The sequence below is a fragment of the Lepidochelys kempii genome, chromosome 5, assembly GCF_965140285.1.
Source record: "Lepidochelys kempii isolate rLepKem1 chromosome 5, rLepKem1.hap1, whole genome shotgun sequence".
Lineage (NCBI taxonomy): Eukaryota > Metazoa > Chordata > Testudines > Cheloniidae > Lepidochelys > Lepidochelys kempii.
The window spans coordinates 45,782,998-45,796,186 of record NC_136384.1 but is presented as its reverse complement, the minus strand read 5'-3'; the positions used below and the strand labels follow the sequence as shown (position 1 = coordinate 45,796,186).

At 41.3% G+C, this 13,189-nt stretch overlaps 1 protein-coding gene across 3 annotated transcripts in view; it reads left to right on the top strand.

The window, feature by feature from the left end:
* The window catches only part of SCAMP1 (secretory carrier membrane protein 1), a 101,444-nt gene that overhangs the window by 41,422 nt on the left and 46,833 nt on the right, over window positions 1-13,189 (top strand). The gene's annotated exons all lie outside the window — the stretch shown is intronic.

The following is a 13,189-nucleotide window of genomic DNA, read 5'->3' as shown; positions in this document are numbered from 1 at the left end:
AGGAGGAGGAGCCATTCAACTCCTTGACCCCCTTTGCCTTTCCAACTAACACCCCTCTCCCTGCTTGCTTTCGTCTCTAAGCATGTTGAATGCGCACTCTACAGTCACTGCCTGGAGTTTCTCTTCTCCAGTTCCATTCTAGACCCTTTCCAATCCAGCCTCTTCCCCTTGCATTGCTCTGAAACCACTCTCACCAAAGTCTCTAATGGCCTTCTCTTAGCTAACATTCAGAAGCAGTACTCATCTCCATCCTCCTTGACTTGTCAGTTGCCTTCACCACAGTCAACCATGCTCTTCTTGAAATCTTGTCCTCCCTTGGTTTCTGTGATTCTTTCCTTTCTTGGTTTTCTTCCTTACCTCTCTAATTATCCTTCGGAGGGTTCTCCTTGTCTTCCCACCAACTTTCTGTAAGGGTTCCATAGGACTCTGTCCTTGTCCCCTTCACTTTTTCCTCTGTGCCTGATCTCTGGGCAGCTTCAGAAAGCGCACAAACACAAATTTAACTACGATGTCTGTGCTAACTACTCTCAGGTCTCGTGTTAGCAGGCTTATTCCTTCACCCACTTACTTCCCTGGTCCTTCTCGCATGAACAGAGAGCAACAATACCCAAAGTCCAAAGGTGCAAATAATTCGATGTTTATTGGGGTGAACTTCCAGCAAGCATGATTCCAGTTTCCTTCCTTAGTGTCCCCCTTCCCAGCTCTGACACCACAGAGCCTTACACTTGTGTCCCTGTTCCCATTCCTGCCCTTAGCCAAACATGATTCCAATTTCCCCACCCCCATTCCCTGATCCCATTTCCCCCACCCACCCACCCACCCACTTCCTGATTGACTGCAGACTATATAGTAAAACTTGAGTTCTGCTTAGCTATACCTTAACCAATCATTTTACTGAAATTTAACTAACCAATCCTAACATATTGTAATATGATTATTTAACCAATTACATCCCACCACCTTAATTAGTTGACACCCAGCAAAATTAATTGCACAGCAGAAAGAAACAATCACAGAACCAGACAGAGATTATACAGACAAACAATGGGGAAATGGGGACTACAGTGTTAGAACAAACACAGAAATGAGGATTTCACATCCCAGCTATTGATAAGTGAGTTCTTGCCAGACAGGATGCTATCAAACTAAGTTTCCTTTTACATCTTCTAGGCAAAAAGAAAAGGAATACTTGTGGCACCTTAGAGACGGACCAATTCTATTAATTAATTTAATTAATTAAATTCCTTAGTCTCTAAGGTGCCACAAGTACTCCTTTTCTTTTTGCAAATACAGACTAACACGGCTGTTACTCTGAAATCTTCTAGGCACTTCCCTTTCTCTGGAGGTGATAGGCATTATCAGGACAGGATTGTATTCCTAACAGCCCAATAGCACTAACAGCCCAATAGCCCAATGTGACTAGGTTGGAATGTGAGGATGTGACCGTACACTTCCCAGCTTATGGCTGCCTCTGTTGCTTAGCCAGAGATCTCAGCCTAAGAACAGGGCCTCAGACTGTCACAGTAAGAGAAGGCTCTTACACTGGCAGACAGTGATTTTGATTCTTTCTTTTATACCTCTATAACTAGCCAAGTGATAGGAATACACCTAAATTCTTAGAGTATAGGCCTTTACAGACAGGCCTGAATATCTATATCTATGTAGCTCTCTTTCTATCCAAACTCAAGTCTTGGTCTGTCTTTTTTGACAACTCTTTGGGGATGTCGAGTTGTCAGCTTAAGCTAAACTTGGCTAAAACAGAGCTTCCAATCTTCTCTCATATACCCAAGCCCTCACCACTATCTCCTTTTTTGATCGCTGTGGACAACGCTATCATTCTACCTGTTACTCAGACCTGCAGTCTGGGCGTCATCTTTGACTTGGATGTCTCTTTAGCTCCTCGCATTTAGGCTATATCAAAACCTTGCTGATTTTTTCTGCATAATATCTCTAAGATACAGCTTTTCTTATCAATGCATATGGGTAAAACTCTCATCTAAGCTCTCAGCGTCTTGCACCCTCAGTTACTAAGATCCTCTTTGGCCTTGACAAATGCTTTTTTCCCCACTCATATCAGTCCAGAATGTTGATGCAAAGATCATTTTCCTAACCTGTAGCTTTGACTTATCTCATCTCTCTTTGAATCCCTCACTAGCTCCCCATTCCTAGTGTATCAACCATAAGCTGTTTAGATTCACTTTCAAGGCCCTACACAGTCTGATGGGGTTCCCGGGGTGCAACCTGGACTGTGGGACTGCAGAACGCCTCTTACACTGTGATGCTGTGGCTAAGCCACAAACCTTTGGCAGATACTGAATTACACAGACCTCCACAGGCAGGGATACACCGTAATCCTGGGGGGAATTTTGCCGCAAAAAATCCAAAATTTTGCAAAATGTTGCATATTTTATTTGTCAAAATAATGCAGTGTAATCACACCAGTTTCACTTATTTTGGTAATTTATTTAAACTACCATTCAGGAAAAAAAAAATCACAATAAATGTTCAGCATTTCCTAAACCAGGGGTCAGCAGCCTTTGAGAAGTGGCGTGCCAAGTCTTCATTAATTTAAGGTTTTGCATGCCAGTAATAAATTTTACATTTACAGGGCCCCCCCAACGGAACTCCATACCAGCAGCGCACTGAGCCGCTCAGCCGGCTGCCGGTCTGGGGTTCTGTTCACCGGCTACTGCCAGCCGGGGTCCCAGCCGCCAGCCCCACTCAGCCTGCTACTGGTCTGGGGTTCCATCTGCCGCCCGCGCTGCCAATCTGGGGTTCCAGCCACCAGCCCCACTCATCCCGTTGCCAGCCTGGACGGATGGAATCCTGGGTCGGCAGCGGGCTGAGCGAGGCTGGTGGCTGGGACCCTGGCTGGCAGGGGCTGGCAGACAGAACCCCAGACCAGCAGCGGGCTGAGCTGGGCTGGCGGCCGGGACCCTGGCTGGCAGCAGAGTGCCACTAAAAATCAGCTCGTGTGCCACTGGCTGCCGACCCTTGTCCTAAACGCATGAAAGTTAAGTTACAAATACTTGGTAATCAAGACCCTGCATTCCAGTCATAATCCTGGATTTTCATTTAAATCATATTACTTTTATTTTGGTGTTTGGTGTTCTGTAATGTAGACTGTCGCTTTAAATTGCTCAGACTTTCACACATGAAAGTCATACAGTTTTGCTCATCATTGCCCTGCATTTTTTTAAATGGATAAGTAAAATAGATCCTGAGCTGTATTCTAACTGCATTGTGCCTCTCTGGCACAGGGAAAAAAAGCGAGAAATCACATTGACCTTGCTATCTGAGGATTCTGTTGCTGTCATTTACAATCAGGCTCCTTTACACCATTTTGGCAAGGTAAAGGAGCCTTAATTGACTAAGAATGGGAACAGTTAACTAACAATGGGAACATTAGCAGCTTGCCTGTTCAGTTGTTATATTTCTGCTCTGCCTCAGGGACAGAGTTTGTTTCACACAGCTCTATGCTTCCAAACCCAGGATGCAGCAACAGCTACAAGAGGGACAGAATGAGTCTCTCTCACTCATTTGCACACAGGCAGGCGCCCAGCCCCACCCCCTTAACATCTTCCACAGATGGACAGCCAGCCAGCCTATCCCTTCCCCCCCCTCCCCCCCCCCCGCTGCTCCCAGCAGTTGTGCCCAGGCTGCCATGCAAGGGGGGCGTGTTCCTGACAGATTTCTTGGCTCCCCCATTTTTCTGTGGGGGAGCCAAGAAATCTGTGGAAGGTATGAATTCTGTAGTCCATATCTCTCCCCACCCCAACCCGGGTGTAGAATTTTCTCAGGAGTAATACCCAACTGATTACATGAATGCTTTGCCAGCCACTCATGGACCAACAATAGAGAGGCTCCAGCCAATTCCCCCGCAGCTAACAAACCTTGCACCCCGGAACTGTACTATCTTGCCCTGATCAGAAGCCTGACCAGTGTAAGTTTATTATCCAATCCGTGCCTCCCTCAATGCAGAGGGGACACACACTAGCCTTTGTAAACTGAGATTTCCCAAGCACCTCAACCAAAACACACAGTAAAGTAAAATATAAAACAGATTTATTAACTGCAGAAAGATAAATTTTAAGTGATTGTAAGTAGCAGGCATAGAGAACAAAGTTGGTTACCTAAGAAATAAAACAAATTTGCAGTCTAAATTCTATAAACGGAACAGGATTTGAATCAAGCAGGGTTTGAATCTGTCTCATCCTAACAGATGGTATAGTTCCTCAATACACAGCCCAGGACCCCCTTTCAGCACGGGACCACCCTCCTCAGTTCAAAGTCTTTGTCCTCCAGACGTTTCTGCCTGGGGCTGAGTTGTGGGGGGAGTAAGGCCAAGTCATGATGTCACTTTCCCTCTTTATAATTTCTTTCAGTTTGCTGGAAAGATGTCTTGCTTGTGATGTGGGAATCCAACCCCATTGATCAAGCAGTCTCCATTGTCTATGTGCTCCGTCTCTCTGAGAAGTCTTCTGGGATGGCTGCTAGGCAAGTGGATTCCCCTTTAATGGGCCATCAGCATGTCTGGCTAATCCCTGCTGGTTGTGGGTGTTCCCAAACTCTCAACATATTTCAGTAACACGCACATAGCAAAACTCAATAACTGCAGATATGATGATAGCACAGACAATCCAACAGGATATTAATGTTCAACAGATCAAGACTTTAAAATGATACCTCATAAGGCATACTTTGTACAGAACATACCATAATTATATGACAGTGGTGAATATGGGTGATTTAGGATGGTGCTTTGAGGTACAGAGTGCACACATGGTCAATCTCCGCTCTGCCCATCATCTCTAATTTGTACTGAGGGGTCGACGCATACCATGAGGTCAGACTCTGTTGCCCAGTTATTACATTTTCAAACAAGCACCTTTTTGTTTTCTCTCGTGCTTCCTCAGGTACTTAGGAGGCACTCCCTGAGCTACCTCATTATCCTACTTCATATCCCTCCTCAAAACTCTCCTTGTGCTGTGACTCCTACAAAAAACTTGAAAATGGTTAGGCTGCTGGCATGCCGGTTATGCTCACCTCAATAGTCTCATTGTTTCCTTGTACTCCATCTATTTGTCTGTATCAATCTGTTTTTCTTTTGACGCATACTTAGATTGTAAGCTCCTTGGGGCAGGGACTGTCTTTTTCCCCATTTTGTACAGCACCAAGCACAGTTGGGTCCTGGTCCATGACTAGGTGTTCTAGTAATACAGATTATAACTAATGATAAAGTTTCAAGTCCCTGTGGAAATCGGGTAAACTATTTGCCAATCTCAGCTTATCTATAGCCTTCAGGAATCTGGAAACATTAGGGTCATAGGCACTGATTCTGTGGGTGCTCTGGGGCTGGAGCATGCATGGGGAAAAAAGTGGCAGGTGCTGAGCACCCACTGGCAGCCCCATGCTCGATTAGGTCCTCCCCATCCCCCCAGTGCTGCCCACCTACTGACGGCCCCACTGATGAGCACCTACCCACCAGTGTCTCCTGTCTGCCACAGTCAGCTTTTCTGTGGTGTGTAGGAGGCGCTGGGGGGGAGCAAGAGTAGGGCATGCTCGGGAGAGGGGGCAGAAAGATGCAGGGTGGGGTTGGAGCCTTAGGGGAAGGGCTGGAGTGGGGGCAGAACCAGGAGAAGCAGCCCCTCCTCCCCCTGGCACATTAGAAAGTTGGCACCTCTGATTAGGGTAACATGCTATTGAAACTGTTTGTTTGAACCTCTGAGCACCAGAGCTGCTGCAGCCTGAACTCTAATGGAACTGAGACTCTAGCCCAGGGGTTCTCTCAATAAATTTTTTGGTGGCCTCAATGTGTGGCCACCAGCTCTTGCTGGTGCCGCTACTTTGAGAATTTTTCCTAAAATACTTAATTAACTTTAGGAAAAACATACGTATTACATATATGCACATGCAAATCATTGTAATTTATAAAGCTGTCCAGCGATTAAAAAAATGAATCGTGCAATTAAACAATAATAGAATACCATTTATTTAAATATTTTTGGATGTTTTCTGCATTTTCAAATATATTGATTTCAGTTACAACACAATACAAAGTATACAGTGCTCACTTTATATTTATTTTTGATTACAAGTACTTGCACTGTAAAAAACAAAAGACATTGTATTTTTCAGTTCACCAAATACAAGTATTCTAGTGTTGTACCAATAAAATAAAAACCAGCAGGATCTTATTAAAGGGAAAAAGGCAAAATACCACATTTATTGTGAACACACACACACACACACACACACACACACACACACACACACACACACGTTCTGCAAGGTTGTTATCGTGCCAAGCCACTGGCCAGGTGGCCTGGACATGAGGAGGGAGCAGGGCCTTGTCAGATGCTCATCTGATGCTCCTGGAAGTTGGTTTGCAGAATCAGACCCCAAAGTTCTCACTTTTTAGAGTCTATTTTTATAGGAATTTCTTCCTATGCCAGTCTATGGGAATTGCTTCATCATGCTGTTGCTGAATCAATCAGCAGATAGCACATTCCTGACGGCTCCAAGATGTTACCTTGTTCTTTGGTTCTCCCATACTTGAGGCTGTTGGGTGGATTCCAGTCTGCCCTCCGGGGGGTCCTCTGGTTATTTCCACTTTATGCCTTCTTCAGCCGATGGACACTGGATTCTTAGGCTGGCACCTCCCTGATCATTCAGTTATTATCCACACCAAGCATCCATCCACATACATCCTCTATCTCTATTTTAATCACAATTTTTAATACAACAAAAGGGCGGGGAGTCTCTGGGTGCTGTTTCTGTTGTTAGAGTATTGCTTTGAGTCTCTCTCTCTGTGAATTGCTTTGAGAACAGACTCTGTCTTAGAATGTACTAACACAATTAGCAGCTTGCAAGTTTCACACATAGAGGGAGAGAAACAGTACCAAAAACCAAGAGACCTCTTAATTAGTAATACCCTGGAATTTAAACTATGGGGAATCAAACTCATTTGTGATTTTAATACACATACATTTTAATAATGATTTAATAATAATAATTTGTGATTTCTTTAATATGATCCAACACTAGTGCAATCTCTTTGTCATGAAAGTTGAACTTACAAATGTGAAATTATGTAAAAAAAAAAAAACAAAAAACAGACCCTATGTTCAAAAATAAATCAATGTAAAATTTTAGAGCCTGTAAGTCCACTCAGTCCTACTTCAGCCAATTGCTCAGACAAACAAGTTTGGTTACAATTTGCAGGAGATAATGCTGCTCGCTTCTTGTTTACAGTGTTACCCAAAAGTGAGAACAGGCGTTCACATGGCACTGTTGTAGCTGGCGCTGTAAGATATTTACGTGCCAGATGCGCTAAAGATTCATATGTACCTTCATGCTTCAACCACCATTCCAGGGAACATGTGTCCATGCTGATGATGGGTTCTGCTTGATAATGATCCAAAGGAGAGCGGACCGACTCATGTTCATTTTCATCATCTGAGTCGGAAGCCACCAGCAGACAGCTGATTTTCTTTTTTGGTGGTTTGGGTTCTGTAGTTTCTGTATCCAAGTGTTGCTCCTTTCTGTCTTCTGAAAGCAGGAAGACTATTTAATCATGGATCTCTACATAAATGTGCATTCTTTTTGGTTGTTATAACCTCAATACATATTCTTCACAGCTCAGATAGATGTAGGTTTCAATTTTAGAAGGTACACACTATACATTTTTAAGTGATTTATTTTGAAAACTTTTCAGATTAATTTTACAGCTATATCAGAAAATGAATGATTGGTTATTTCTTTTACCAAAGGTAATCAAAGCAGATATTTATGAAGTCATTGGGAGGTGAACTATCTCCAGTTCAACAGGTTAATCATTAATATTTGGAGGATTTTCTTGCCATGCTGTATTAGGAGGAGAACATCACCAGACAGACATTTAAATTGTTTTATTTAACTAAAACAACAACTTTATGTATTCAGGATTTTTTTCTTCAACAGCAAACATATAATATTTTAACAAAACAAGCATATGAATTTTTGAATTTAGTTAAGTATCAGAGGGGTAGCCGTGTTAGTCTGGATCTGTAAAAGCAGCAGCAAGTCCTGTGGCAGCTTATAGACTAACAGACACATTGGAGCATAAGCTTTCATGGGTGAATACCAACTTCGTTGGATGCCACGAAAGCTTATTCTCCAATACGTCTGCTAGTCTATAGGTGCCACAGGACTCTGCTGAATTTAGTTAAACATTCAAGTTTTTTAAAATCAGGTTTGTTTTAGTTAAAATTGTTTAACTAAAATAGTTAAATGAAATATTTAAAAAAAGCCCCAAAATTAAATCAACTATGTGAGCCAGGTGAATATGAGAAACTTTAAATTATTGGCTTCTGCAGCTACCTCGGTCATCTTCACCTTCATTTTCTGATTTGTTCATAATCTGGAAAAGAAAAACAAGCTTTCCTGCTTTTTCAGGTCCCAAATGATTTCTCAGTTTGGAATGAATTAGTCCAAAGGAAGAAAATATTCTTTCTACACCGGCAGAAGAAGCTATTGCTGTTAAAAGTGAGATTATCACTTCAACAGTCTCTGAATCCCAGTGCTTAAGTGATTTCCACCAGTTCACTGGTGTGACTTTCTTTTAAACATCATCAGCAAACATATATTTCTTGAATGGTTCACCCTTAACGCTGAAGTTTATTATAGTTGCCATGATGGAGGGATGATTGCTGGATGTCCATGTCATAGCCAGCTCCTCTTCTTCAGCAGTTAAGGTTTGAGCCTGGTGTCGAGTATTGAAAATATTTGCAAGAAAATGAGCTGGAGATAGTACTTGTCCCATTCGTTTTTTTTAATGTTTGTAATTTATCTCTGTCATTGCATATTTCTCTTTTTAAGATCTCACTCAGTTTCTTCCAAATTTCAGCAGCGTCAGCAATAAAACAAAACCTGCAAATTGTTCAAGGCTACAGAAATAGGCTTCAGGGTACTCAGCATGTGTTCAACACTTCTCTTAAGCCCAATGTTGAGAACTTTGGCTGTGCCAGTACCATCTATTTTTTCATGATTTTGTTCACAAACTGTTATCAGATTAGACCAGTTCTTGATATAGTGCTCAAAACAGTCCACTACTGAGTTCCATTGCACATCTTGTGGGAGAGTTAGCTTGGTTCCTCCCACTTTTTTCAGAGCAACTGCTGCAAAGTGGTGGTTACAGAAGTATTTTGCAATTTCAACAACATTAGCCTTTAATTCTGAAGTCTTTGGCTAAGAGGTGCATCAAACGAGCACGGCAACCGTATGATATTAGCTTGGGACTCTCTTCTAAGTAATTTCTTCTCATCTTGGATACATTTTCAGCATTGTCTGTGACCAAGCTGCATACTAGACATTTGATTTTTTTCTCCATAGTTTGTTATAGCTTTCACTGCTACTTCTTTTAAGTATTCTGTGCGTGTGCATTTCCTGATGTATCAATTGTTTCTGTAAGGAAGACATTCCCTTCTTCTGTTGTCACACAAGCACATACAACAGGATCATTGTGGACATCGCTCCACCCATCAAGACTCGAGTTAACAATTTTACCCTCTAGACCTTTTGCACGCTGCTCAATTTCTCTTTCATACGCTTTACCCAGTAATTTGCCTGCAACATCTGCTCTATTGGGTGGATCGTATCCTGGTCTTAATGACTGTGTTAATGAAGTGTGGTTTCTCAATCATATGGAAAGGAGAGTTTGTTGCATAAACAAACCGGACAATTTTTTCATCCATTACCTTTTTGTAATCTGCTGGTTCTTATCACAAACTTATCTCTGGTTGTTTCTCTTTTTGCTACAGGTGATATACTGTGGCTGTGTGACATACATCATGTGACTGAAACACTATCATTGGCAGATAACTCTGAAACTATAGAAAATGATGGTGATCTTGAAGGTGGATAGTCTTCAGAATCCTGTATGTTGAGGATGGATTCTCATAAACAAAATAAGTCAATGCAGTTATTTAATTATCATACTGCTCATTTAGTATTACTCATTGCATTCACTGACGCTCGGTACTACTTTAAAGGTGAAATGGTAAAAGGGAGATCTGCCTATTTCAGCTATTTATTTTTTATCACAACTGCATCTAAAATGACAGTACCATAGAGTAACAACTATATTTTTTGCTCAAACTTAAGAATTCAAGAATAGTCCAGAAGGAAGAGAGGCAGTCCTTAAGAAAGAATTATGAAATAAAAAAGTTTACCAACCTGAAGATCCTGCATGTTCCTTTCATCATCTTCAACTCAGTTTCCTCCTGAGAAGGAACACTTCTCATGATGTTGTTTCATTCGGGCAACCAGGCCTTGCATTTCTTTGTTGCACTGTTTGCATTTTGCACGCGTGCCTGTCTGACCCACAGGTAGAGGAACTTTCATTCAAATATTCCCAAACTGGGTCTCTTTTACAGCCTGCTGCCATTATAGGTTTTCCCTTCTAGTGAGAGAATGGTATGGTAGATCTCAAATCAATGAAGGCTACACTCAGAAAGATCTCAAGATTTCTGGAATATGCTGCTCGAACAGTTTCACTTTTGTTTCTACTACCTGTCCCTCCCTTCTCACATTTATCTCCAGACTTCTCCATATCCAGATCTATTCTGCCCCCAACAATCTTCTATTCATTGAGCTTTTTGAAACTTTGCACTTTTAGAGAGAGGTAAGGGATTCACTCTGCATACACACATTTGCAGAGGGACAGTTGGGTTGAGGTCTGTTTCTCTTCTCATATTATATTATGTTGTGTTGTGTGTTTTGTTTAAAAACATTGTTGCTGTTAACAAGCATGTTGTCTCTGGAGACACAAATCCACAGTTTGAGAACTTCAAAGCTAAGCATCTCTGGTGGTATCTTCTAGAATTTATAATCCCTATCCCATGATGAGAGATCTTTGAGTTATAATGTATCTTAATTAAAACTAACTTTAGATAGAATGCTTTTTGAGGAAAAAACCATTTAAAAAAAAAAATCCACCTGCGGAGTCCCGGGCTCCCTGTGCCCTGACCGTATGGGTGGAGGGGAACTGCCAGGGGAGCAGTCCAGCGACTGAACACCACAGCCGCCTCCAGTGATAAGAGTCATCTCCAGCACTGTGCTCACTGGCCTCATGTCTCGAGGGGTGGTGCCTGGAGCCGCCGAGAGGGCTGTGTGGTGCAGGGTGCCCATCCCTGCTGCCAGTGCCAGAGCAAACATCGAGGTGGTGCATCCCACTGCTCTTGGTAACAGCTATTCAGGAGCAACAGCTGGGAGCTACAGGGAGGGGCCATTGCTTCCTCTTCTCCCCTCACCCTCAAATCTCCACCTATGCTTGGGAGGCTGTCAAGGCCACACACAAAGCCACTGGTGGTCGCATGCGAGAAACGTTGCTCTAGCCCATGACTAGACCAGTTTGCAGGAAATCCAGGATGACTGTGCCATGTCTTTGATGAGAAGTATCCTCATTTCATCACACAAGTTCATAAAGGTTCTCCAAACCTTAGAGTGGTCGGCCTTTGATGTGTATTGCTTTCTTGACTGCACCACAAGAGAGATTGCTTTACTTGATAAGCCCCTCTTCTTCAGGCTTGTGCACTTAGCGAGTGGATTGATTTGAATCATGATTTAAATCAGCTAACGTGAATCTTTAATCTGAAGCATTGATTTGAATCTTGTTTTGCATTTTTTAGTTATTTCCCTAAAGAAAGATGGATTGTTATTGGTTGGTATAACTATTAAAATATGTTAATTTGCAACTAACTGTAGCTTCTACACTAAATTTGGTGGTACTTTTTTTCATAATCAGGAAGATACACTATATCTATTCTAAACCTATTTATTTAAGCAGTTATGTAGCTTAACATACTTATTCAGATTCTTAATTTTTACATTTTATTGTGTTAAAAAATGGTGAATGATGCATGTCCTATTTACTACATGATTAATGTTTTACATGTGATGTTTTTGTCAAGCTGCATTTGGATGGAAATTGGAATTCAATTAAAAATCCACAAAAACAGTATTTTAAAATAGTTTTTAATGGTTAAATAAGACTACCTTAAATATTCCAGATACAAAAGCAAAAAAGGAAGGATTGACTTGATTGTTTCTGGTCTCCATGTCATTCATGTTTTTAAAATTAATAGATCTCAGCCTCTCATACCTCCATTTTTATTCATAGATTGAAAAGGGAAAACAAGCTTTTCTACTTTTTCAACTCCCAATTTTAATGAACTAGACATTGGATGGAACTAGTTGAGTTTGCTGAAAAGAAGAAAATATTATCTCTGAACCTATGGAAGGGATTGTTGCTGTCAAAAGCTGGTTTAGCACATCAGCAGAAATTTGGTTCATGTACTTAGCCAATCAGTGACTTCTACCAGTTCAGTGGTTTTACTGTCACTAAAACCTTGACAGCAGACATGTATTCCTTGAATATTATTTTTTATTTAATTTAAATGTTTTAATAGATTATAGTAAATTGGATAGGCTGTCATAATTTCAATTTAATTTTAAATTTATTTTTAAAAAGAAAAATGTATATAATTGAAATAAAAAATGTTTTACATTTAAAAAATCTTTTAAAAGAAAAACAACAAATTATTGATTTTCATCCACCCTGCTTTATTCAGCAAAGGTAAGACCACAAACTGTGCTAGATCCACATGAAGTACTGGACCTTTTGTTCACAGATCTAGAATTAATGGGAGTCTGAGAGAAAGACCCAGGGACTTGTTTACCAAATCCAGGTACCACAACCATCTCAATCAATCTGATGCTATGAGTACGGAGGATGCTTTTCATTTGCCAACCTTCTACAGGACCCTGCTGAGCATGGACCACAGAAGGGGGCATGTACACTTAAGTTGTAGATCCAGGGAATTTTGAGGGCTTCTGTTCTGCTTGTACCTGCTTCTTTTATGTGAAGTAGTTGGGGAACTTTTCTTTTTTCTTGTTGTTTCATGAGATCCTTCTGTCACCCGTACAGTCTTTTGCACAGACCAGTGAAGACCCTGTTCTTTCCTTGGTTCAGCTGCATTCCATTTTCAGTTAGCTCTGCTGTTTGACATCTTCATAGTGCAGATTGTTAGTCTCTTTTTTTTAGTTCAAGTTATTAATAGGTCTGCAGGAATCCTATATGTAAGACAATTTGAGAACAAAGCAGTTCAAATTTAATAGGCAAATCTCTTTCTAATATGCAGAGAGAAGA